We start from the raw sequence: 27,295 nt of genomic DNA on the forward strand, positions 1-27,295 counted from the left end.
CTGCGAATGGGCCGCCGCGGCAGGCTGCCGGTCCGCCGGAGGCGAGCCGGGCCAGGGCAGCGCCGGGGAGTTCCCCGAGAGCGAGCCGGTAGAAGGGAAGAGGGGACGGAGGCGGGCACCCCCCAGGCGCGGCCAGCGGGCGCCTGCCCGAGTCGCCAGAGCTCCCCCGGCCCCGCTCGGCCCGTGCGGCTGCCCCCAGCTCCAGCCCCTCCCCTGAAGCCTGCGCTGTAGCCGCAGGCAGCCCCCGAGCCCTGTCGCGAGGGCAGCAAGCTGGCCCTGCGGTGGTCTCGAGTCTCCCTTAACGTGGGTGCCGTTAGCAGCGGCGCGGGGAACGAGCGGCGTCTGCGGAAGGAGGGGCTCCGGCCAGGGTCGAGCTGCGGTAATAACGGTCACTGCTGCCTCTTTCCCTCTCCCAGAGGCCACGCTGTGGGTGCGGTTGTCCGTTCGTCCCCTGGGGATGCCGTTGACTGCAGCAGCCTCAGGCTTGCGTGGGCTGTCTCTGCCTGGCCTCCCTCTCCTCACGGCGCGGGAGCGCAGAGGGACGGGCGGAGCGCTTACTGGCTGTGGACGGGAGCTGCTGAAGCTGACGCTGAAGCTGGAGAGGCCACAGAATGGTAAAGCTGCTTGAAGAATAAAATAAAGAGGATCCAGCCACCAGCTGCAGACAGGAGATAGTCTGCCTCTCCAGGTGAGGATGGATCCTTCCTAGTGTAGTCCTCAGCAGGTCTGATCACCAATGTGCACGGCAGGGTCTGTATGCATAACCAAAACCACAGTACAGCCGTGTAGTGTGTGTGCATGTGAGGCTGTGTTTCTAGGAAGCCTCATATTGTAAGAGCTGGAAGACACCAATCTATTCTCTTAGGTGGATGACAGTCAAGTGAGTGCAGCTACAGAGGAGGAAGGGAGAGGGAGACAGACATGTCTGAACTGTCAAATTCTCCCAGCAGCTCCAACAGCGGGAGGTACAGTGAGTCCTGGACCCCTGGGGCTGTGTCACCCCTCTTCTGCATCCCAGTCCCTCCCTGCCCCCACCTTCTCTTTCTCTCACTGCTTTAATTTTTTTGTTTTTTTTTTTTCTGTACCTCTCCCTTTCTTGTTCTCTAAGTCCCCCTCTTTCTCTGTTGTTCTGCCTCTGTTTTCTTTTTCTCTCTGCACTTCTGACCTGTCCCATCCCTCTTTTTTTATCCGCTGTCTCTGCCTTGCAGCCCATCACTACTTTGTCTTTCTCCATCTATCCGTCTGTCTTCTTATCCCAATCTTGTTAATTCCTCCCTGTCTGCCCTTTAGCCCTTCACAATTCCCACCGCTCTCACCTGTCTGATGCTGTGTCTCTATTTTTAAATTCCTTTCTCTGCCCTGTATTCTGGATACACTTTTACTTTCTTAGATTCTCTTGTTCCAGGTCCCTGTCCCTATGTTTTAACTTCTTCCCTCACTGTCCCATAGCCCATTTTTGTCTATTCTCTCTCTGTCTGGTTCCCTGTCCCTATTCTTTATTTTCCCTCTCTCTCCCCTTTAGATCATCAGTGCTTTTGATATTTCTCAGTCTCTCTCATCTACCTCACTGTCCCCTTTTTTAATTCTTCCTTTTGCCCTGTGGCTCATCATTAATATTTGTTTTTATCCATCTCTCTGTCTGGTACCCTCTCCTTTTTTATTAGTTCCTCCTCTCTGTCCTGTAGCCCATTGCTATTTCCCCACCCCGTCTCTCTCTGTCTCCCTTTCCTTACTTTTCAATCCCGCCTCTCTGCCCTGTAGCCGATCACTGTTGTAGTGAGTTTGTGTGGCAAGCTGGGGCAGGGGAGTGGATAGGGGCTGCAGGGGTGGGTTCTGTGAGAAGACACCAGGACTTGCCCCCATGTTGGGCACAGCCAGTTCCAGCTCCAAGATGGAGCTGCTACTGGTCAAAGCTGAGCCAACCAGCAACGCTGGTAGCACCTCTGTGATATTTAAGAAGGGCTAAAAAAAAGCTGTGCAGAAGCTGTCAGTCCTGCAGACACCAAGGTCAGTGAAGAAGAAAAAGGAGGTGGTGATCCAGGTCCTAAAGCAGAGATTCCCCTGCAGCCTGCAGTGAAGACCATGGTGACACAGGCTGTTCCCCTGCAGCCCACGGAGGTCCATGGCAGAGCAGATATGCACCCTGCAGCCGATGGAGGACCCCTCGCCAGAGCAGGCGGATTCACCCGAAGGAGGCTGTGACGCTGTGGAGAGGAGCCCACGCTGGAGCAGGTTTTCTGGCAGGACCTGCGGCCCCATGGGAGTGACACCACACTGGAACAGAATAAGAGCACAAAGAAGGAAGGAGCAGCAGAGACAACTTGTGATGAACTGACTGCAACCCCCCGCTCCTTCTCCCCCTGTGCTGCTCGGTAGGAGGAGGTAGAGAAGTCAGGAGTGAAGATGAGCCCAGGAAAAAAAGAGAGGGGTGGGGGGAAGGTGTTTTTCAGATTTGTTCGTATTTCTCATTATTGTACTCTGATTTTGACTGACAATAAATTAATTTCCCCAAGTCGAGTCTGTTTTGCCTGTGACAGTAATTGGTGAGCGATTGCTCTGTCCTTATCTTGACCCACAAGCTTTTTTGTTGTATTTTCTACCCTCCGGTCTTGTTGAGGAGGGGGAATGGTAGAGTGGCTTGGTGGACGCTCGTCAGCCAGCCAAGGTCAACCCACCACAGTTTCCTTCTCTCAGGCTCCCTGTCCCTATTTTTAAAATCTGGCCTATGTTTCTTGTATGTCGTCACTTTTGAAACTTTCTACCTCTCCATCCTTATTTAAATTCTTGCATGGTTCTTAAACCCAATTGCTTTTTAAATTTTCTTGCTACTTTTCCTTCTCTTTGTCTCCCTGACCTTATTTTAATTTCTCACCTGTGTTTCTTGTACCCTGTTGCTTTTCAAATTTCGTTCTTATGTCTCCCTCTATGCAGCTCCATGTACCTACTTTTTGCTTCTTGTACCCTGTTGCTTTCAAAATTTTCTGTTTCCTTCTATCCATCTCCCTGTCTCTAGTTCTTAACTCTTCCCTCTCTGTCCTGTACCCTGTCACTTCTTAGATTTTCTTTCTACGTCTCCCTCTTTCTGTCTCCCTGTGCCTATTTGTTAGTTCTTGCCTATGTTTCTCGTATGCTGTTGCTTTTTGAAAATTTTCTCTCTACCTGGCTCCCTGTTTCTGTTTTCTAGTTCTTGCTGTTTCTTCTGTATCACTTGATAATGTTTCCCTGTCCCTTGTCCTGTCTTTATCTTGTTGTCCTGCCAGTCCCTTCACCTTCTCTCCCCCACTTCCTATTATTTATTCCTCCATCTCCATCCCTGTTGTTTTGCTCAGTCTCTCTGCGCTTCTCTCTCTACACTGTTTTCCTGCTTCTTGTCCCTCTCTTGTTCCCAGCATCCCATTTTCTGGCTCCCTGTCTTGCACCTCTGTGTCCCTCTGTCCTTCCTCCTGCTTTACTCTTCCCTTTTATCACCCCATCCTGCTGCCTTTGGGCACTGAGCCTTGTAGCCAACTCGTTGCCAGGATTTCTTATATGCATTAATGAATAAATTTTTCCTGCCTCTGTGTTCCTGGATGTGGGTAGGTGCAGGGGCAAGGATAATATGCTGTGGGGCTTTGGCAATGGCCCCTGTTCCTGATGGGCTCCAGCTGGGGCTGGGATGGCCCCAGGTGTGGCCAGTGAGGTTGAGGATGGGGCTGGCCCTGCTGTGTGAAGGGGCTCCAGCTGTAAAGGGGGCTGCCTGGGCAGGGGAACTGGCTGAGGAGGGAGTCCAAGGGGGTCTGGCTGGTAGGTGCCTGCAGCAAGGAATGGCCAGTCCCCGTGGCAAGGAAGGATCCCTCTGAGCCGTTCCTGGCCTCTGTTGGCTACATGCGTGAGCTGCCATGTATCAAGGAAGCCTTGTGGATGAGGAGCATTGAGGCGTCCGCTGCGTGCTGCCGAGTGGGTGAGGGTCAGGCAGCCGGCACTGGGGAGGAGGAAGGGGCAGAGGCAGAGAGAGAAATGTTGGGGCAGTGAAGGTCTCCTGCCGGCACCAGGAGCTGTGGTGAGTGCACATCCTCTCTACATCCTGGCCCACCTCTGCCTCCCTTCCTCCGTCTCCCTCTCTGCCTGCCCACCTATGTGTATGGCTCCTCAAAACTTGTTATTCTTCTGTCAACTCTGCCCAGTACCCTGTTGCCTTTTAAATGTTTAATGTGCCTCTCTCTAACCAGCTGCTTCTCCCTGTTTTTTATTTTTTCTGCACCGCCTTGTACCCCATTACTTTTAAAATTTAATTTCTATGTTTTCCCCTCTCTGTCTCCATGACCCTATATTTTAATTCTTCCCTCTTTGTCCTGTACCCAGTTGCTTGAGACTGGCTGGGCATCGGTCAGTTGGTGGTAAGCAAATTTGCTGGTTTTTTTTTTCTGTTACAACTTTTAAAAAAAAGTCTTTTTAATTATTAAACTTTTTATATCAACCCATGAGTTTCTCACATTTACCCTCCTGATTCTCCCCCTATCCCACTGTAGGAGGGAGTAAGTGAGCAGCTGTATGGTACTTAGTTGCCAGCCAGCGTTAAACCACGATGCTACATCTACATTTATGAAGCTGCCTATTGCTATTTTTTAATTATTTCCTGTCTGTTGTGTACCCTGTTGCTTTGAAAATTTGCTTTCTATGTCTACTTTTATCCAGTTTACTGTCTTTATTTTTTATCTCTCTGTCCTGTGCCCCTGTGATACTTTTAAATTTCCTTTATATTTCTCAGTTTTAGTTCACTGTGGCTATTTTTAAAATTTTTTCTGTCCTGTACCCAATCACTTCTTAAATTTTCCTTCTATGTCTACTTCTATCGAGCTGTGTATCACTGTTTTTTAATTCTTTCCTCACTATTGTGTACCCCGTTGCTTTTTACTTTTTCTTTCTATGTCTACTTTAACCTATTCACTGTCTTTAAGTTATTCCTGTCTGTCATGTAGCCCATCACCTTTTAAATTTTCTTCCTATGTCTGTTTGTTTAGTTAGCTGTCCCTATTTTTTAATTCTTTTGTCTCTGTCATGTACCCTGTTGTGCTGGTTTGGGCTGGGATAGAGTTGATTTTCCTCCCAGTAGCTAGTATGGGGCTACGTTTTGGAGTTGTGCTGAAAACAGCGTTGATAACACAGGGATGTTTTTGTTATTGCTGAGCAGTGCTTGCTCAGAGTCAAGGGCTGTTCTGCTTCCCACCCTGCCCCACCGGTGAGCAGGCTGGGGCTGAACAAGGAGCTGGGAGGGGACACAGCTGGGACAGCTGACCCCAACTGACCCGAGGGCTGTTCCAGACCATACGATGTCATGCTCAGCATATAAAGCTGGGGGAAGGAGAAGGAAGGGGGGACATTCAGAGCGATGGCATTTGTCTTCCCACATAACCGTTACGCATGATGGAGCCCTGCTTTCCTGGAGATGGCTGAACACCCGCCTGCTGGCGGGACGCTTCAAGGAATGAATTCCTTGTCTTGCTTTGCTTGTGCGTGTGGCTTCTGCTTTACCTATTAAACTGGCTTTATCTCAACCTGTGAGTTTTACTTTTTTTCTGGTTTTTCTCCCCCATCCCACTGCAGGGGGGCAGCGAGCAAGCGGCTGGGTGGTGCTTAGTTGCCAGCTGGGGTTAAACCATGACACCTGTCACTTTTTTCCAATTTGCTTTCTATGCCTACTTTAACCTATTCACTGTCTTTGTTTTTTAATTTTATCATCTCACTTTTAACATTTTCTTTCTGTGTCTGTTTGTTTGCTGTCCCTATTTTTTAATTCTTTCCTGTATGTCCTGTAAGCAGTTGCTTTTTAAATTTTCTTTCTATGGCTAGTTTTATACAGTTCACTGTCTATATATTTTTAGTTTTTTCATCTCTGTCTTGCACCTCATTGTTTTAAAAATTTTCTTTCCATATCTCTATTTATCTATTTTTCTCTCCCTATTTTTAAATATCTTTCCTGTCCTGTATGCCATAATTTTTTAAATTTTCCTTCTATGTCTACTTTTATCAAGCAGTGTATCACAGCTTTTTGATTCTTTCCTGGCTGTCGTGTACCCTGTCACTTCTTACATTTTCTTTCTCTGTGTCTCTCTATTATTCACCCTATCCTTATTTTTTATTTTTTTCCCTAGCCTTTCTTTAATGCTGTCACTGTTAAAATTTTCTTTCTGTGTCACCTTTTATCCAGTTCACTTTGTTTTTTAATTTTTCCACTGTCTTGCACTCCATCACTTTTACATTTCCTTTCTATTTCTCTATTTAGTGTGCTGTCACTATTGTTTAATACTTTCTTGTCTGTCCTGTAGCCTGTTGCTTTTTAGATTTTGGTTCTACATCTTTATTTCTTTAGTTCGCTGTCCCTATTTTTCATTCTTTTCCATTTTTCCTTATTCCCATCACTTTTTAAAATTTTCTATCTCTGTTAACCAGTTCTGTCCCTGTTTTTTAATTCTTTCCTGTCCTGTACCTCATCACTTTTTAAATTTTCCTTCTATGTCTACTTTTATGATGCTGCATATTACTGGTTTTTAATTCTTTCCTGCCTGTCCTATACCGCATCACTTTTAAAATTTACTTTCTATGTATCTCTCTCTTTTTCAGCCTATCAATATTTTAAAATTTTTTCCTTTGTCTTAGACTCCATTGCTTTTAAAATTTCCTGTCTCTGTTTTAGTTTGCTGTCCCTATTTTTTTCCCTTTAATTCCTTAATGCTGTGCTTTTAAAATGGTCTTTCTATGTCTTCTTTTATCCAGTAACTGTTTCTATTTTTTAATTCTTTCCTGTCTGTCATGAACTGCATTGCTTTTAAAATTTTCTATGTCTACTTTTATGTAGTTCACTGTCCCTATTTTTCAATTTTTTCTCTCATAATTCTTTTACTTTTCAAATCTTTTTTTCTAGGTGTACTTTTATCTTGTTTTCTGTCCCTATTTTTAATTTTTTCCTGTTTACTGTATCTTGTCGCTTTTAAAATTTCCATTCTATGTCTACTTTTATCAAGATGTCACTCCCTTTTTTTAAATTTTCCTGTCTGTCCTGTACCCCATCTCTTTTAAATTTTCTTTCCTCGTCTATTTTTAGCCAGTTTGCTGTCTTTATTTTTTAATCCATTCTAGTATGTCCCATACCCCGTTGCTTTTAAAATGTTCTTTCTATGCCTTCGTCTGTCACATCTCACTTTCTCAGGGTGACAACTCAGGTTTGCTGATTCCCAGGTCAGGATTAAAGTGAAACGACACTAGGGATCCTTTAACTCACAAAACTCAACTTTATTCGCTCACCACAAAAATTGGCATGAAACTACATCAGTAAACTGTGTAACCTGTGCTAACCCTACATCACCAGACATATACTACAGGCCTTGCTTATTTTGGGATCACTTCAGGGAAGACAAGAAGGAGAGCCCTCCGGTCGAGTCACGAGGTTCAGAGCAGACCCCTTTGCTTTCTAGACTCCTTCTCACAGAGGAGCCTAGGGGCAGCTGGATTCACTCCTAGTCCCAGACTTGGTCAACGGTTTATGTTTACAGGATAAAATGTAGGGATTATAGAAAAGGAAAAAGAAAGAGAGATACAAGACAGAGAGAGAGACAGAGAAGAGAAAGATTTCACCAGTCCTGGGTGCAGCATTGGTTCAGTCAACTGAGGGGTCCAGTCCTGCTGGGCTTGCACACCTGGGGCTTCAGTTTGTGTCCTTTTATTGTCCTTGCCCCTCCTTCGGGCAGGCACTCAAACTTGTTAGGTTAATTAGGTGTCATGAGTGAGTGGTGTGTGAGCCTTTGGGACTTGGGGGTCGTTTGGGGGGTAACTTCCCCTTCCCTGCAGATGTGATCTTTTGTCACGCATGGTGAGCTGTCCTGCTCAGCATATCAGAACAGCATTATCAGAACAGGGAGCTGTGCACCCTCTGGCATGCCCTTCCCCTCCTGTTGCTGATGGGTGCTGATCTGCTTCTTTTCACCTGTGGTTCCTTGCTATGCAGGGTTCCTTATTATGCAGAGTTTGTTGTTAAGCAGAACTTGCCCCACCATGATGTTTGAGACATTAACTCTTTCAGCCTCTCACACCGTCTATTTAGGGGTTTTTTTGCTATTTTAAATAATAGGTTGGAAAGAAACAGTGTTGGAAACACGTGGTGTAAAAATACGTTTTGTGAAGCTTTAGGGTTGCTACTGTAGAAATGTATTGTAAAAGTATTGTAAAACTTTAAAGTTGCTGTTTCAAAAGTTTGCTGTGTAAAAGTTTGCTGTGTAAAAGTTTGCTGTGTAAAAGTTTGCTGTGTAAAAGTTTGCTGTGTAAAAGTTTGCTGTGTAAAAGTTTGCTGTGTAAAAGTTTGCTGTGTAAAAGTTTGCTGTGTAAAACTATTGTAAAACGTTGAAGTTGCTGTTGTAAAAGTTTGCTGTGTAAAAGTTTGCTGTGTAAAAGTTTGCTGTGTAAAAGTTTGCTGTGTAAAAGTTTGCTGTGTAAAAGTTTGCTGTGTAAAAGTTTGCTGTGTAAAAGTTTGCTGTGTAAAAGTTTGCTGTGTAAAAGTTTGCTGTGTAAAAGTTTGCTGTGTAAAAGTTTGCTGTGTAAAAGTTTGCTGTGTAAAAGTTTGCTGTGTAAAAGTTTGCTGTGTAAAAGTTTGCTGTGTAAAAGTTTGCTGTGTAAAAGTTTGCTGTGTAAAAGTTTGCTGTGTAAAAGTTTGCTGTGTAAAAGTTTGCTGTGTAAAAGTTTGCTGTGTAAAAGTTTGCTGTGTAAAAGTTTGCTGTGTAAAAGTTTGCTGTGTAAAAGTTTGCTGTGTAAAAGTTTGCTGTGTAAAAGTTTGCTGTGTAAAAGTTTGCTGTGTAAAAGTTTGCTGTGTAAAAGTTTGCTGTGTAAAAGTTTGCTGTGTAAAAGTTTGCTGTGTAAAAGTTTGCTGTGTAAAAGTTTGCTGTGTAAAAGTTTGCTGTGTAAAAGTTTGCTGTGTAAAAGTTTGCTGTGTAAAACGTTGAAGTTGCTGGTGTAAAAGTTTGCTGTGTAAAACGTTGAAGTTGCTGGTGTAAAAGTTTGCTGTGTAAAAGTTTGCTGTGTAAAACGTTGAAGTTGCTGGTGTAAAAGTTTGCTGTGTAAAAGTTTGCTGTGTAAAACGTTGAAGTTGCTGGTGTAAAAGTTTGCTGTGTAAAAGTTTGCTGTGTAAAACGTTGAAGTTGCTGGTGTAAAAGTTTGCTGTGTAAAACTGAGTTGTAAATAATAGGTTGGAAAGAAACAGTGTTGGAAACACGTGGTGTAAAAATACGTGCTGTGAAGCTTTAGGGTTGCTACTGTAAAACTGTATTGTAAAAGTATTGTAAAACTTTAAAGTTGCTGTTTCAAAACTGTGTTGTGTAAAAGTTTGCTGTGTAAAAGTTTGCTGTGTAAAACTGAGTTGTAAAACATTGAAGTTGCTGTTGTAAAACTGTTGTGTAAAACTGAGTTGTAAATAATTATGTTGTAAAAAACTGTGTTGTAAATAATAGGTTGGAAAGAAACGTGTTGGAAAGACAGTGTTGGAAAGACAGTGTTAAAAACACGTGGTGTAAAAATACGTGCGGTGAAGCTTTAGGGTTGCTACTGTAAAACTGTATTGTAAAAGTATTGTAAAACTTTAAAGTTGCTGTTTCAAAACTGTGTTGTGTAAAAGTTTGTTGTGTAAAAGTTTGTTGTGTAGCTTTAGGGCTGCTACTCTAAAACTATATTGTAAACCTACTGTAAAACTTTGAAGTTGCTGTTTGAAAACTGTGATAATAGATAAGCATTTGTTAATCAAATCTTGCTTATGTTAGTAGAAAAACCAGATGTCGGCCTTAAAACAGGAAGGAGGGGGTCTTGCATTAGCTACAGATAACTGGTAATGTAAACAATGTTTGTGCAAGCCTTGTGTTTATACAAAAGGTAATAAAACACGTATGTGTCAAGTGAGGGGCCCAGGGCGGTCACAGGAGGAAGACTTGGGGGCCTTCATCCCAGCAATCACCAGGAGGCAGAAAAAGACCCCCCTAGCAACAGATCGGCGCAGATGCGGAGTACACCAAGGAAGCCAGAAGGCAGAAAAAGACCCCCCTAGCAACAGATCGGCGCAGACGCGGAGTACACTAAGGAAGATACATATACCGAAAATGACACATATACCAGAAATAGAGGACTATAAGAACTGTGGCTACGGGAAGGGGGGTTGCGAGCTGTTGGTAGAGCAGTGGCTCCCCGGCCACCCAGCGCTGTTTTGCCTATTTACCGTTTGCTTAATAAATTACTTCTAATTATTCACCACAGTCGGCTCCTGGACCTTTGTCCAAACTTATAACAAAAACTGTGTTGTGTAAAACTGTGTTGTAAAAAAAGTGTTGTGAAGCTTTAGGGTTGCTACCTTAAAACTGTATTGAAACACGGTATTGTAAAACTTTAGTTGCTACTGTAAAACTGTATTGTAAAACCGTGTTGTAAAACTGTGTTGTAAAACTATTGTAAAACTTTGAAGTTGCTGTTGTAAATCTGTGTTGTAAAAAAATGTGTTGTAGAAAAACGTGTTGTAAAAAACTGATGTAAAAAAACTGTGTTGTAAAAAACTGTGTTGTAAAAACGTGTTGTAAAAAAACGTGTTGCAAAAAACGTGTTGCAAAAAACGTGTTGCAAAAAACTCTGTTTTAAAAAACGTATGGTAAAAAAACGTGTTGTAAAAAACGTGTTGTAAAAACACGTGTTGTGAAAAAACATGTTGTGAAACTTTAGGGTTGCTACTCTAAAACTGTATTGTGAAACTGTATTGTAAAACTTTAGAGTTGCTACTGTAAAACCGTATTGTAAAACTATTGTAAAACTTTGAAGTTGCTGTTGTAAAACTGTGTTGTGAAAAAAACATGTTGTGAAAACCTGTTGTAAAAAAACGTGAAAAACTGTTGTAAAAAACTGTTGTAAAACCGTGTTGTAAAAAAAACCGTGTTGTAAAAAACCCTTGCTGAGTCCATATCCGGTACCCCGGTGGGTCTTTCTGTTCCGTCATCCGTTTGGTGCACCTCCATTTGGTCCCCGATCCCCTGAGGACACCTGTTCTTTGTTCAATTCCCTTTTGAGCTCCTTGCACCCCCAAGGCTTCTTTGGTCTCTCTGGCCCCTTCCGGATCTCTCTAATCCCTGCGACGATGCCTCTTGCTCTACTGGAGCCTTTTCCAAAGCCATCTTTGTGGTCCAAAGCAGTCTTTTTTTTTTTCCCACCTTACAGTATGTTTCTGTTTGGTGTCTGGTACCCCAAAGATGTCTATCGTCAGCTTAGATCTGCTCTTGAGTTTTTCAGAGGAGGCAATAGCCTTCATCTATTTTTATCGACACATCTCCCGTGGTGGTGTTTATTGTGTTTTGCAATTTAGTTTTGCTTTAGCTAGTAAGGTATTAATTAGGCTGCTTCATACAGTTCCTGGTACGTATCTTGTATTTCCCTGTTTTTTTTGGTGGTTTCTGTCCTTTGGGAATCATCTAGTTCTCTTAAGGGAGTCAGTCAGAGAGACGATCATAGCGACTCTGAAATGTCAGCGATTTACTGTAAATAACTTTGCAACCAGAGATATTTTTGAGAAGGGATTCTTAAGGAATGTAATTCTGGTTTGTGATTCAGTCCTATCCAGAAGGTAGTTCTGGTAGAAGTTAGGTGGTACGTGCAGCCTTGCTAGAAATGAAGCGTAACCCTACAGCATTTTGGCTTTTTTTATAGGAAACTCAAGCACTTCAATTTTGATAACAGCATTGTTATTGCATTTAATGAGCTAGTTTCTTACATCGTTTAGAGCGACATCTATCTTTTTCTATCTACGCCCCAGAAAAATTAAGTTTAATTCCCTACCCGGTCACGTTGCCGATGCCATAGTTGTAGCTGTAGTACAAAAGCAGGTATTGTTTTTGCTAGTAAGGATCGCTTTCTCTGTTCAGGGCTTTGCTTGCTCTAAATTTAAGGCAGGTGAGAACACTCCTGCTGCTCCTCCAGCTGACATTGTAAGTTCTGGTGGTTTGCTCTTCCCCTTTCCCAGGTGAATGTGGGAAGGGTGGTGGGCAGGGCCATGGGGTATACGAGCCACAGCCTCTGCTGAGGGAGTTCATTGTGCTCCTGGGTTTTCCTGGTGTTGGTGCTCAGCTCTTGAGTCCTTTGCAGCTTTTGAGCTGGCTCAGCTCTTTGGGAAGAGGTGTCTGCCTAAGAGCTTCAGGACCAGTCAAGGTTCAGCAGCATGTGCGGTAGAAAGTAACACTTGTATGTAGCTTTTTTTTCTTTTTTTTTTCAGGTCAGTAATTTTGTTTTGAGTGTTCAGGGGTGGTGAGATGGTTTAATAGTATGCATTGTTTTGGTTCTTTTTTTAGTTCTCGATGCATTGTGTTTTCCTGGAATTTCTGACTTTATTGAAAATGGAACCTTGTTTTTTTCACCAGCTTTGCTGTATTCTGTGTAAGTTGCTGATACTATCTCTCTTAATAGGACCGACGGTGACATTATTTAGTAGGGGTTAGGGCGAGCGTCTTGTATGCATGTGTCTATGGAGCTTTAGTAGTTCTCAAGAAGGCAGCAGGGCCATAAGGCATAGTGTCTTTTAGGGTCTGGGATGCCTCATTGCCTTTCCTCATTGCCCACAGAATGCCATGTTGTCCCTAGAAACTTTGCAGCTTGTGGCAGGCCCCTCGTAGGTTATAAGCCTCGGGACTCGACTTGACTTGGTGGGCACGTAGCAGAGCTCAGAGTCTCTGGGAAGTTGTGAGTTAGGAGGTGTCCCCAGAATTTGGCATGTGGCTCAGAAGAGCGGCTCCTGAGGGGCAGCCACTGAAGGGGGTTCAGGGGTGCAAATGGAGGGCAGGAGGTGTCAGGAAGCACCCCACATTTTTGGAAGTCAATTGGCATGAGAATTAGAGATTTGGAAGAAAGACAATAATCAAGGAATCTTGTTGCAATATGTGGGTGATCTAATAATTGCAGCTGAGACAGAAGAACCATGCCCCCAGTTAACTCTTAGCCTTTTGAAGTTTTTGGGAATCGGTGGCTATCGAGTGTCAAAAGAAAAAGCCCAAATAACCCAGAGAGAAGTAACTTATTTGGGTTTGGAAATCCTGAAAGGACAGAGACAATTAGGAACCGAGAGAAAGAAGACAATTTGTCATCTCCCCGAGGCCAAGACTCTGAAAGCATTGTGAGCGTTTCTGGGAACGGTCGGGTGGTGTCGCCTGTGGATTGCAAATTACAGCTTGCTGGTCCGACCTTTATAGGAGCAGCTCAAAACCTCAAACAACGGATTTATAGATTGGACTGGTGCCAGGAAAGCTGCTTTCAAACAACTAAAACGGGCTTTAATGGAGGCGCCAGCCCAAGGCCTGCCAGATCTCACAAAGACATTTGAACTTTTTACTCATGAAAGAAAAGGTATAGCTCTGGGTGTCCCGGCCCAACACCTGGGACCAAGTCGGCGAGCTGTGGCCTACTTCTCAAAGCAATTAGACAACGTGAGTCTGGGATGGCCCGGTCGTCCGAGAGCCGTCGTTGCAACTGCGCTATTGATCCAAGAAGCTCGTAAGTTCACCCTAGGACAGAGAATTGCAGCGTATGTTCCCCACGTGCTGATCGCTGTGCTCGATCAGAAAGGGGGGCATTGGTTATCCCCTAGTAGAATGCCGAAATACCAAGTGGTGTTGCTGGAGCAAGATGATGTTTCCTTAAAAAGTACTCCTATCGTTAACCCTGCTGTGTTTTTAACAACCGATCAGGTTGAAGGAGAACCGGAACATGACTGCCTGCAGACAATTGAAGAAGTCTACTCCGGCTGACCGGATCTCTGAGATGCGCCACCAGAAGAAACGGATTGGGAAGTATATACCGACGGAAGCGGTTTCATCCGTGAAGGAAAACGTTTATCAGGATACGCGGTAACCGCTACCGAGAAGGTAATTGAATCGCGAGCTTTGCCTTCAAATGTATCTGCCCAAAAGGCTGAATTGATAGCTCTTACTCGAGCACTGGAACTCAGTCAAGGAAAGCAAATCAACATTGGGACAGACTCAAAGTATGCTTTTGGAGTAGTACATGCGCGTGGAGCAGCGTGGAAAGAAAGAGGACTGCTATCCGCACAAGGAACCACCATTCAGCATGCAGAACAAATGCCGAAATTGTTCGAAGCCATTCCAAAGCAAACAGCAGTCGTGATAATGCACCGTAAAGCACATCAGTCGGGTAGGACCGTCCCTGAAACAGGTAACCAGTTGACTGCTAGCGCTGCTAAAGAGGCTGCAGAAAAAGGCATCCTAGCACTAGTTCCAGAGCAAGTGTAAATTTACCTAAAGGTGCTCCAAGTTATAATGAAAAAGGTGAAGAACTAATTATTAAATTGCAGGCTAACAAAAATGAAACAGGATGGGCCGTTAACACCAACAGGTTAAATAAGCGTCCCACCCGCAACAATGAGAGAAATTGCCCCGGCCGAACATAGCAAGGTACATTGGGGAACAGAAAACCTTGTTAAACATTTACAAACGTGTATTTTGAATAGAGATATGATAAAAAGTATTCGAATAATTACAAGTAGGTTTGTATATGTAATAATCCCCAAACCAATAATAAAATCCTTTTTGGAATGACTAAGCAAGGAAATTCTCCAGGAAAATATTGGCAAATTGATTTTACAGAATTGCTTCAAAAAGAGGGATACTGATATATCCCAGTTCTAGTCGATACCTTTACCGGGTAGCCTGAAGCTTTCCCTTGTCGCCCCGACGAAGCAAGAGAAGTAGTTATCATCATTGTTATAATCTGTGTCGCTTTTAGCTGTCTTAAACGAGCTGCGGCACGATCTCTGTTCAAGCGAGACTACTAAAAGAATTAGTAGCCTCAAGCGGGAAGGGGGGGGGGGAATTGGTAGCATATTTCCGTACCTTCTGTATGGTATGTCTAAATATTTTGATGGTTTTAATATTTTGTACCAGCCATGGAGACTGGTTTGCTGCTAGGTGACTGTAAAAGTGAGATTTGGTAAATAATGATTGGAAATCTTCTACTAACACTATGATTGAAACAATAGACAAAAGTATAGCTGAGCAATTAACTAGTAGAAGTAGTTACTCCTAAGTTTTGCCGTTCTTTGCACTTAGGAGTAGATGTTCCTGTGCGCTAGATGAGAACAATGTTGAAACAGACCGCATGCGATTGAAACTGCGTTAAGCTTCAAGATGAAAGAACAAGGACAAGAATAAAGACTTGGAGGACAGCCAACGAGAACTTCAAATGGGTCGGTGGTTGTAAAAGCAGCCCTTCGACTCAAATCGATCCTTCGTTACGTGTGATCGGATGTAGGCAGCGCTATGATAATCACTTACAATCATTTCTATGAATATGTATACTAATCTGGTTAATATGCAATTAGTTATTCCATATAACCTGTTTGTGCTAAAGCTGTGGTATGCACGCTAGGTGGAATTATCCCCCGTGTATCCAGCGCTGCAATAAAGAATGCCTGCTTTCTAGCAGTCCAAAACGAGTCTTGGAGAGTTTCTTTGACCGGCTTTTCGGTATCACTTGTCCGTGGGTTGGTGTCTTTCCTCCCCCATGCGTCTGTGGGTGAGTGTCTTTCCTCTCCCCCGGTGTTTCTGTCAGTGGTTTTCTCTCGATCTCCGCTCCGTGTGTCCGTCAGTCGGTGTCTCACCCCACCTCGCATGTCCATCGGTGAGCGTTTTGCCCTGCCTTGCTTGTCCATCAGTCAGTGTCTCGCCCCGTCCCGCCTGTCTGTCGGTCTGTGTCTCCCCATTCCTTGTGTTTCCATCAGTCAGTGTCTCTCCTCTCTCTTTTTGTGTCCGTCAGTTGTTAACTCCCCCCCCCTTGCTTGTCCGTCAGTCGGTGTCTCCCCCTGCCTCGCCTGTCCCTTGGTCCATATGTCCCCCCACAGTGCTCCGGCGTGTCCGTCGGTCGGTGTCTGATCCCCGCTCCGGCGTGTCCGTCGGTCGATGTCTCCTCTCTTCTGCTCCTCCTGCCTGTCTGCAGTGGTTTATATTCACCCATACCCCCCCAAGTCGGTGGGTGTGGGCATTTCCTCCCTGAACCCCTGCTTGGCGAGCGCTGGCCATTCTTCCCTGCCCCCTGCGTGTGAGTAGGCATGTGTGTTTGGCTTGGAGTTGCTCTGCCTGGGGATGTAGAGTCATGTAGGTGGAATAGAAATAAGTGTCTACGGGTGAAATGTTGATGTGCCTAGACCGTCCAGGTGAGGGTTGTACAGTCATTTCGGCTTGAGTAGCCGTCGGCGGGCTGTGTGGGCAGCCGTGCCGATAGTGTTTTACGGAGACGATTGGAACCGTGTGGCAGGGGCTGTTGAGGGGCAGTGAAGCGGATTTGAATCTCTAAGGTGTTAAGTCTTGCACGTGATGAGCTTAAAGTTTGGCGCTGGTCTTGTTTTGGTTGCGTTTCTTTTTTTTTTTTTTTTTAAATGGCAGGCTGTAGTTGGACTCCAGATGGTCTTCGTAGATGGAATCAAGACCTCTGGAGTGGTGAAGCTCTTGCTCTGCATCCAGGTGACTTGTTCAATATGGGGTTTTTTTTCAGATGCGGAGGGACAAGATGTGTGCCACAGAGCAACGGGGGAAGGCAGCGGAGCACCGTAAGGAGGTGGGTCCGGGAGTGGAGTCAGAGGGAAGATGCGGCCGGTGGCTTTATGAGATTGCTTTGCTTTGCTGTGCTTTGCGGGTTTTTTTGCTTTGTATTGATCTGTATTTGCCTTTGTCTTGCGTTGTTTTGCTCTGTATTTGTATTGACTGTCACGTGAGACTTGTCTCGCATTGTATGACCTTTATTGTGGTTTTTTCTGATATTGTAGTGCTCTTTGCTTGTATTGACTGTCATCTGAGACTATCTTGCATTGTATTGCTCGATATTGGTTTGCGTTGTAGTGTTCTGTACTTGCATTGTTTCCCATCTGAGACTGTCTCGCTTTGCATGGCCCTGCATTGTGTTTTGTATTGCAGTGCTCTGTACTTGTATTGAGTGCCATCTGAGACTGCCTTGCATTCTGTGGGTCTGTATTGGTTTTGTATTGTTTTGGTCTGTACTCGTATTGACTGTTATCTGAGAGTCTCTTGCATTGGCCCTGTCCTGTTTTGTCTGGTATGGCAGTGCTCTGAGTTTTTTTGTCTTGACTGAGATAAGAGTACTGCCTTGTATGGCATTATATTTGCACGCGAATTGCATGGCTCTATGTTTGTGTGTGGATCGTATGTCATTGTAGAGACAGCATAGAAAGCTTAATGACTTTGGGTTCTTTGCAAGCAAGGAGTTGAGTGGATCGCAATTGGACTGTGAACTAGCATAGAGTGAGGCAGTACCTGGGCAATGGTTCATATTGTTTATGCGGATGCTTTGTGGCAAGCCTCTAGAAACGGTCAAGGCCTCGAGGTCCGAGTAGCAGCGTGACGGGCCTCGGAGCGATCGGTAACTTTGGGACAGCTCTGTGTTTGTGATGCTCTGTTTTTTCAAGTGCCATGGAGGACACTGACTGTGAGAATGTGTTATTTTTGGAATAGGTGGGAAGCAGGGGAGGGGAGCGGTGGAGGACTTCTCTCTCAAGGATGAAGTGTCTTAATAAAAAGCTTTGTGTGTTGTTTTTGCAGGCGATGGCAGGGCACAAGGTGCTTGAAGGAACCTTGTGTTTAGGTGACATGGCTGCTATGGAGGTTGGACTGTGACATGTGGCACTGTGAAAGCTAACTATCGGGTTGAAAATGCACGGATGGTGGAGATGATGGTGTGTGTTGAAACATTGGTGTAACGGAAGGGTAGTTTGGAAGGGGAGTGGGCTCGTGCCAGGGTTTTTGCAGGTAGGGCGATTTTTGAGTCCCCCGGTGCCGCAGGCACGGGGTGATGGCCCTTTGATGGTGGTGGGCAGTTGCATGGATGATTTGAGAGTGAGGGCTGGCATGTATGCGATCTGAATGAGTGGTGTGTTGTCAACATGTGTAACCTTGTAGGGTTATGTGGTTTAGCCTTTTTATGTTTTTTCCTTTCAGGTTGGATGTAGAGTTGAGATGTTTTTCAGGGAATTAGAGAAAAAAAAAATTAGAATTAAAAAAACCCAGCTGCGATATAGGTTGGTTTTTGGTGTCGTCCCATCCCGTTCCGGCCCCCCCTCCCATTTTTTTTTCCCCCTGGTCCTAGCCGCTCCATGAGGCGATGCTGATCCCCAATGTTCGGACCGGGGTCCGGCTCGGGCCAGGGTTTTCACAGGCAGGGCGATTTTTTTCAAGGTTCCCGGGAATGGTGTTCCCATGGAGCGCTGCCCTGGAATGTGGTAATTGCCACTTAGCACAGGGAATTATTTTGTTCAGCGGATGGTCTTTGGAACACAGTTGAGGATTTTGCGGGGGGGGGGGTGGGGTGGAGTTGGAGTAGATAGCCAGCATTGAGTAGGCCAGGGTTGTGAAGTGGGTGAGTGTAACTGTATTTTTCCGTGGTGGGTTTCTCAAATCTTTGGGTGGTCTCTGTAGTTTGTGATGTAATGATATTTTTCAATTTTTATTTTTGTGCCTAGGTGTGGAAGTGGACAGTCTGTCAAGATGAGCAGAGCTCACTCGTTTTCAGCTTGGGAACAGGGATCGTGGAAGTAACGTCACCTCGGGGAGGAAAACCTCTGGACGTGAAGCGACAGACGTAACGGGAGCGAGGAATGTGGAAAAGACCACTCCGTAGAGAATTGCAGGCACTATATAGTGGCAATTCTTGTTAAGGTAATGCTAAATTTTTGGAGTTTAAATGTATTTGTAGAAATAATGATTAAAAGAGGAATGAAACTAATAGTGGCAAATATTTGACCAATGCGGCCATAACTCTTTTCTATACATTGTAGTAAAAGTACATTGTAGAATTGGACTGTAAATACTGACACAGCTGAATGTACGTGGAGTCAGTAATGGACCAAATGAAACAAAAATAAAATGAAAAAAAGGCAGGTAATTAGGTCTCCTTGTGAGAGTCACAGTACTAACGGCAATCACAAAAGCAAGTGCAGAGCGAAGCATGTGTGTTTAGTGCCCATAGGTCAACTTAGCTGTTTAAGTAAGTGAAAGTGTTCATTATAATTAGGCATCCAAGGGAGAGTTGTGGATACCTCGAGGTAAATGTAGCTGCAGATGGGTTAATAGAAAGGGTGCACGTTACTGGCTCTAGTAATTGCACAACTTTGAAGGTGGTGCTGTAGCTATGTAACTGTGACATGGGCTCGGGTACTGTGTAACTTTGAAATTTGCTCGGGCACAGTGCCCTGCCGAAATGGGCTCGGCTACAGTGTAACTTTGAAATGGGCTCGGGTAGTGTGTGGCGCCGAAATGGGCTCGGGTGCGGTGCGGCGCCGAAATGGGCTCGGGTGCGGTGCGGCGCCGAAATGGGCTCGGGCGCGGTGCGCTGCCGAAATGGGCTCGGCTACAGTGTAACTTTGAAATGGGCTCGGGTAGTGTGCGTTGCCGAAATGGGCTCGGGTGCGGTGCGTCGCCGAAATGGGCTCGGGTGCGGTGCGCTGCCGAAATGGGCTCAGGCGCGGTGCGCTGCCGAAATGGGCTCGGCTGCAGTGTAACTTTGAAATGGGCTCGGGTAGTGTGCGTCGCCGAAATGGGCTCGGGTGCGGTGCGTCGCCGAAATGGGCTCGGGTGCGGTGCGGCGCCGAAATGGGCTCGGGCGCGGTGCGCTGCCGAAATGGGTTCGGCTACAGTGTAACTTTGAAATGGGCTCGGGTAGTGTGCGGCGCCGAAATGGGCTCGGGCGCTGTGCGGCGCCGAAATGGGCTCGGGCGCTGTGCGGCGCCGAAATGGGCTCGGGCGCGGTGCGGCGCCGAAATGGGCTCGGGCGCGGTGCGGTGCCGAAATGGGCTCGGCTACAGTGTAACTTTGAAATGGGCTCGGGTAGTGTGCGGCGCCGAAATGGGCTCGGGCGCGGTGCGCTGCCGAAATGGGCTCGTCTACAGTGTAACTTTGAAATGGGCTCGGGTAGTGTGCGTCGCCGAAATGGGCTCGGGCGCGGTGCGGTGCGTTGCTGAAATGGGCTCGGGCGCGGTGCGGTGCCGAAATGGGCTCGGGCGCGGTGCGCTGCCGAAATGGGTTCGGCTACAGTGTAACTTTGAAATGGGCTCGGGTAGTGTGCGTCGCCGAAATGGGCTCGGGTGCGGTGCGTCGCCGAAATGGGCTCGGGCGCGGTGCGGCGCCGAAATGGGCTCGGGCGCGGTGCGGCGCCGAAATGGGCTCGGGCGCGGTGCGGTGCCGAAATGGGCTCGGCTACAGTGTAACTTTGAAATGGGCTCGGGTGCGGTGCGCTGCCAAAATGGGCTCGGGCGCGGTGCGCTGCCGAAATGGGCTCGGCTACAGTGCAACTTTGAAATGGGCTCGGGTAGTGTGCGGCGCCGAAATGGGCTCGGGCGCGGTGCGGTGCGGCGCCGAAATGGGCTCGGGCGCGGTGCGGTGCGGCGCCGAAATGGGCTCGGCTACAGTGTAACTTTGAAATGGGCTCGGGTAGTGTGCGTTGCCAAAGTGGGCTCGGGCGCGGTGCGGCGCCGAAATGGGCTCGGGCAGTGTGTAACTTTGAAATGGGCTCGGGCGCGGCACTGAAATGGGCTCAGATAGTGTGTACCTCTGAAATGGGCTTGGTTACTGGATAATATGTGTATAATATCTGGGTTTTTTTTCATTCTGTATCTCCCTGTCCCCGTTCTTCTTCCTGCTCTTCTCTTTCTCTGACCCTTTGTGGTGCTCCCTACTCTTTCTATTTACGTCTTCTATTTCTCTGCAGGGGTCCTAATACCTCTCTTTCTCCGACCTCCTGTGTTTCTCACAGTCTCTCTCTATCTCTTGTCATTATTCTCATCTGTCACTCTGTCTTACTTCCTGTCCCATCATATCATGTTGTATCTGTTCCTCCTGCTTTTTTCTCTCCATCTGTCCAGATCCCTGTCCCTTTTTTCTTCTACTGCTGTCCCTCTGCCCTGCTTCCTCTTGCTATCTTTTCTGTATTTCTCTGTTCTATTCCCTCTTACATCCTTGCTAGCTGTCCCTTCTCTTTTCTCTCTTCCTCTATATCTCTCTCTCACTGCCTATCAAACACAGTTGTTTTTTCCTCCAGTGCTGTCCTGCTCTCTGTCCCTTTTTTCTCACTCTCGTTCTGTCATGTTCCCTGTGTCTTTTTTTTAACTTCTCCATCTCTGTCCTGCAGCCTATCACTATTTTTTTCCTCTTCCATCCCTTTGTCCTTCTTCCAGTCCTTGTCTCTCTCTCCCTTTGTTCTCCTTCCCTTCCTTTTTTCCTTTCTTGCTACATCTCTGTTCTGCTCCCTAGAATAGAATCAAATCGAATCAAATCACGAAATTTGGAAAAGACCTCTAAGATCATTAAGTCCAACCATCAACCCAACATGACCACGCCCACTAAATCATGTCCCAAAATGCCACGTCTACCTGTTTTTTGAACACCTCCAGGGATAGTGACTCCATCACTACCCTAGGCAGCCTGTTCTAATGCCTGACAACCATCTCAGTAAAGAAGTTTTTTCTGATATCCAATCTAAACCTCCCCAGCGCAACTTCAGCCCATTTTCTCTCGTCCTATCTCTAGTTACTTGATAGAAAAGACCAGCACCGCCTCACTTCAACCCCCCTTTAGGTAGTTGTAGAGAGCAATAAGGTTTCCCTTCAGCCTCTTTTTCTCCAGACTAAACCATCCCAGTTCCCTCAGCCGCTCCTCATAAGACTTATGCTCCAGGCCCCTCACCAACTCGGTTGCCCTTCTCTGGACACGTTCCAGCACCTCAATGTCTTTCCCATAGCGAGGGCCCCAAAACCGAACGCAGTACTCGAGGTGCGGCCTCACCAGTGCCGAACACAGGGGAACAATCGCTTTTCTGCTCCTGCTGGCCACACTGTTTCTGGCTCATATTCTGCCAGCTATTAACCAGCACCCCCAGGTCTTTTTCCGCCGGGCAGCTTTCCAGCCGCTCTTCCCCAAGCCCGTAGTGCTGCACGGGGTCGTTGCGACTGAAGCATGGGAACGGGTACTTGGCCTCGCTGAACGTCATGCGATTAGCCTTGGTCCATCGATCCAGCCTGTCCAGATCCCTCTGTAGAGCCTTCCTACCCTCAAGTAGAGCAGCCCTCCCTCCCAACTTGGTGTCATCTGCAAACTTACTGAGGGTACACTCAAGCCCCTTATCTAGATCATTGATGATAAAGATACTAAAGAGAACTGGCCCCAAAACTGAGCCCTGGGGAACACCACTTGTGACCGTTAGTCAACCAGATTTAACCCTGTTCACCACAACTGTCTAGGCTCAGTCATCCAGCTAGTTTTTTTTACCCAGTGAAGAGTACACCTGTCTAAGCCACGAGCTGCCAGCCTCTCAAGGAGTATGCCATGAGAGACAGCGTCAAAGGCCTTGCCGAAGTCAAGGTAGGTAACATCCACAACCTTTCCCTCATCCACTAGGCATGTCGCCTGGTCATAGAAGGAGATCAGGTTGGTCAAGCAGGACCCGCTTTTCATGAACCCACGCCGGCTGGGCCCGATCCCCTGGTTGTCCCGCACGTGCCATGTGAGCGCACTCAAGACGAACCGCTCCATAATCTTCCCCGGTACTGAGGTCAGGCTGACAGGCCTGTAGTTCCCTGGATCCTACCCACCCTGGCCCTTTTCTGTGTCCTTCTCCTTGTCTCCCCTCTCCATTTCTCTGTCTTATTCCCTCTGCAGTTTTTCTTATTCTTTGATGCTCTGTCCTGTTCCTTGCCGCTATCTTTTCTCACTCTGTCTCTGTCCTGCTCCATGTCTTTTAATTTTGCCTGTCTTTCACTTTGTCCTGTTTCCCTGGCCCTTTTTTTCCTCTCTGTATCACCTTGTCTCGCTCACTGTTCCTGTCTGATACTGTGTCCTGCTCCTTGTCCTTCTTTCCCCCTCACCCCATCCCGCATTCTGCTTTCTGTCTTTCTTTTTTCTCTTTCTAGCCTTCTGCCCCAATGCTGCTTTCTCCACCGCTGTCCTGCTGCCTGCCCCTTGTTTCCTCTCACTGTTCCTCTGTCCCGCTTCCTGTCCCCATCTTTTTCCATCTTTATTTCTCTATCCTGCTGCCTGCCCAGTTGTTTCTTGCTATATCTCCCTGTCCACCTGGTTCTCCCTTTTCTCCTTTCTCTCCTCCTCTGTCCCGCTCCCTGGCCTTTTTTTCTCCTCCTCACCTCTCTCTGCTCTAGCCCATTGCTTTCCCCCCCCCCCACTTCTTAATCTCTTTGTACAGATCTGAACCTTTCTTTCTTTCTCATTCCCTGTCCTTTTTCTGTCTCTGTCTGTATGCCCTGTGCTCTGTCATAGTTGTCACTCCTCCTTTGTTTGTTCTCTCTTTCTACCCCCATCTCTGTCCTGTTTACCGACCCTACATCTTCTTGTTCCATCTCTCTCTTTCTTGATTTCCCTACCTCTCTGACCTTTTCTTTTGACCTTTCCTCTCTCTTTGCTCCTCGGTCTTCTCCCTTGTCTTATTTTTCTCTTTCTACTCCTCTGTCTCGCTCCCCATCACTGTATTTTCTTTCTCCATTTCTCTGCCCCACTCCCCCTGCCTCTCTTTCTCCATCCCACCGTGCTGCTGCCCGTCCCTCCTTCCCTCTCTCCCTCCCTCTTTCTCTGTTGTTATCCTCGAGTCCTTTGTTGTCTCTCCACCCCTCTGTCCCGCTCCCCAACCCTAATTTTCCTCATTTTATGTTTCCATTTCTCTGTCCTGATTTTGGTCCCTGTTTTTCCTCTGGCTCCATCTCCCTATCATTCTTCCTGTCGTTCTCTCTCTATCCCAGTGTCCTTTTCCCCATCCCTCTCTTTTTCTCTGTATCCATTTTCTTGCACCCTGTCCCTCGCTTGTCTGTCCCTCGCTTGTTTTCGGTATCCCTATCTCCTTCCTCTTGTCCTTCCTTCCCTGTGCCACCTCTGCCTCTGGCCTGCTGCTCGTCACTGGTATTTCTTTCTCCCACTCTTTGTCCAAGTTCTGTCGTTCTCTTTTGCTCTCTGTCCTTCCTCCAACCTGCCTTTTCCTCCCTCTGCCCCTAATGCTTCCTTCTCCATTTCTCAGTGCTGCTCCCTGCCCCTTTTTTTGTTTCACTGTCCATCCTGCTTCCTCTCACAGTTTTTTCTGCCTTTATCCCTCTGTCCCGCTGCCTGTCTCCTTGTTTCTAGTTATAGCTGCCTGTCCAGCTAGGTGTCCCTTTTTTCTTTTCTCTTTTCCCTACTCTGCCCCTACTTTTTCTTCCTCCATCTCTGTCTGTTTTTTCCCCCCCTCCATCTCTTTCTTAATCTGCATCTGGTTCCCTCCACTGCCGCCAGTCCCGTTGCTTGTCCTGCTTTTTGTCTCTCTGTGTATCGCGCTTTCTATCCCCATTACTTTCTCCCTTCCCCCTTCCTTTTTTCCTCCTTTTTCTCTATATCCTTTGTCCTGTTGCTCATTAGTATTTTTTCTTTCCATTCCTCTATCCTGTTCCCTGTCCCTCATTTCTCTGTCCTGGTGCGTATCATTATTTTTGCTGTCTGCATCCCACTGCCCTGTTTCCCATTCATCTCTTTTGGCTCCATTCTCCCATCCTGCTCCCCATCAGTATTTTGTCTTTCTCCAGCTCTCTGACCTGGTCCCCATCCCCCTTGTTTCTTCTCTGTCATTCTTTCTGCTTCCTTGTACCTCTCGCTCTGCTATCTTGCGTACCACATGCCGTTCCTCTCTGTTTACACCCCGCTGTCTCCGTCCCCTCCCTCTCTTTGCCTCTCTATCCCTCTGTCCTTGTCTCTGTTTTTTCTTTCTCCATGTCTCTGTCCTGCTGCCCAAGTCTGTCCAGTTCCCTTTTTCCCCCCTTCTCTGTTGATTACTCAGCTTTTCTTCCTCTCCCTATTTTTTCTTTCTTCATCCCTGTGTCCTGCTGCGTGTTCCCTTGCTCTCACTCCCCCAGTATCTTGCTGTGTGTTATTCATCCTTCTCCCCGTTGATTTTTCCTCTTGCTTTGTCCTTTTGTCCTGCTCCCTATAAGCATTTTTTAATTTTTTGTATTTCTGTTCTTCTGCACGTTGCCATTTTTTCGTTCTCCATCTCTCCTGCTCCCTATCCCCCGCTTTCTCTCGTGTCATTCTTTCTTCTTCCCCGTGCCTGTGTCGTGCCGTATCCTCGCATCCCTCTCCCTCCCTATCACGCTGTCTTGCTCCCCATCCCTCTTTTTTTCTTTCTACCCTTCTGACGTGCCCTGGTCTTTCTCTCTACATCTTTCTGTCATAGTCCTTATTTTGCTCTTCTTGCTCTTTTCCTCTCTTCCTCTATCCTGCTGCCCATCGCTATTTCTTCATTTTCCATCCCTTTATCCCGCTCCCTGTCCTTGTCAATCTTTCCCTTTGTTCTGCCTCCAGTCTTTGTTTTCTCTGTCTCCGTCCTTTTTCTCTCTGCTGCTCAGTCCTTCTCCCTCATCTTATTTTTTCCTTTTTGCTCTCCCTCTCTTTTTCTCTGTGACCCTCTGTGCTGTTCCTTTCATTTTCTTTCTCTAATGATCTGTTGTCTTACCTGTCCCCCCCTCACTGTCTCTCGCCCTCCGTCCTGCTCCCCGGCCCTATTATTTGTTGCTTCGCTTTCCGTCCCACTCTCCATCCCCATTTTCTCTGTTGCTCTCGTTGCCTCCCTATGCCAGCGTCCCAATCCCCATCCCGCTCTCTTTTGCAGTATCCCACTTTCTGGCTCTCTGTCTCTTGCCTATTTTCTATATCCAGCTGTCCTTCCTCCTGTCTTTCCTTGTCCCTCTGGCCTGCTGCCCATCACCAATTTTTTTCTTTCTCCATCTCTCTGCCTCGGTCCTGTCCCTCTCCGCCTCTCTCTGTCTCTAATATTCCTCTCTCCATCTATGCCCTGTCCCTTTTCTCTTATTCTCTCTGTCTTCCATCCTCCCCCTAACTTTTTGTCTGTACATGCCCATACTGCCTGTTCCATCGTTTCTCGCTATATGCCCCTGCCCAGCTCGCTGTTGCATTATACCCCTCTGTCCCGCTCCCTGGCTTTTTTTCTCATCCCGGAACTGGTTTTTATCTCTCCATCCCTTTGTCATGATTGCCGTCTCGTTTTTCCTCAGTCTTTCTGGCTTGTTTCCTGCCTTCTTTCTCTCTCTCCCTCCGTCCTACTCCTGCGCGTACCGCACGAGGGAGCGAGACTACGCGTCTAGGAAGCTTTGTCTCGTAACAGCTGTGAGACACCCGCGTATTCTCTTAGGTGGAGGATAGCCAAGCGACCGGAGTTAACAGAAGAGGAAGGGAGGAGAGGAGGAGAAAGAAGCAGCTGAACTGGCAAATTCTCCCGGCAGCGTCAAGAGCAAAAGCTGCGGTGAGCCCTGGGCCCTCAGGGCCCTGTCACCCCTCTTGGGCGTCCCGGGCCCTCCCTTACCCCATTTTTTCCTCCCCTGTACCTCCTTTTTCCATTTTTCTCTGAGCAGTTCCCTGTCCCTATCTTTTAGGTCTTCGCTGTCTCTGACCTGTAGCCCATAGCTAACTCTTTCCTTCTCTGTCTTGCTCCTAGCCACTATTTTTGCATTCTTCCCTCTCTGTCCTGCAGCTCATCGGTATTTTTGCTGTTTCTGGCTCACTCTGTCTGGCTCCCTGTCGTTCAAGGTCTCCCTTCTTGGCTCTGCAGCACATCACGCATCTTGTTCTTTCTCCATCTGTCTTTATCCTGCTCCCAGCCCCTCATTTTGAATTCCCTCCTCTTTGTCTTGTTGCCCATCAGTATTTTTTCCTTTCTCCATGTCACTCTCTCTTGCTTCCTGTTCCTGGTTTTCTAAGTCTTCTCTTTCTGCCTCCTAGACCGTCACTATATTTTTCTATCCCCATCTCTGTTTGTCTGGCTCCCCATTCCTCTTTCTTCATTCCGCCCTATCTGCCACATCGCCCGTTGCTTCTTTCCTTTCTGTCCATCTTACTGTCCCCATTTCTAAACTCTCCTCCTCTGCCTGATACACGCCTGATAGCTCGTTGTAGCCTTTTTTCTTTCTCTGTCTCTCTCTGTCCAACTCTCCTCTTTCTCATTTTTATTTCACCCCCCCCTCTCTCTCTAGAAGCCTGTCAGGACTTTTGCCCCTTTCAGTCTCTCCATCTGCCTCCCTGCCCCTGTTTTTTGTTTCCCCCACCTCTGCCCTGGTACCCATCAACATTTTAATTTTCTCTGTCTCTCTCGGTCCAGCTCAAGATCCTGATTTCTTTTTTAAAATTCCTCCCCCTCTGCCCTGCAGAGCACCGCTTTCCAAGTTGTCTTTCTTTGTCTCTCTCTCTCTCTCTCTGGCTCC

General features: G+C 46.8%; 1 long non-coding RNA gene across 1 annotated transcript; it reads left to right on the forward strand.

Annotated features, from left to right (window-relative positions):
• Window positions 1-695: 695 nt before the first annotated feature.
• On the forward strand, window positions 696-2,517 carry LOC128143574 (uncharacterized). Its single transcript, XR_008235801.1, has 2 exons — window positions 696-965; window positions 2,068-2,517. It is a non-coding gene; the product is annotated as an uncharacterized LOC128143574 (long non-coding RNA).
• The last annotated feature ends 24,778 nt before the right edge of the window (window positions 2,518-27,295 follow it).

This window comes from Harpia harpyja, chromosome 6 (assembly GCF_026419915.1).
Source record: "Harpia harpyja isolate bHarHar1 chromosome 6, bHarHar1 primary haplotype, whole genome shotgun sequence".
Taxonomy (NCBI): Eukaryota; Metazoa; Chordata; class Aves; order Accipitriformes; family Accipitridae; genus Harpia; species Harpia harpyja.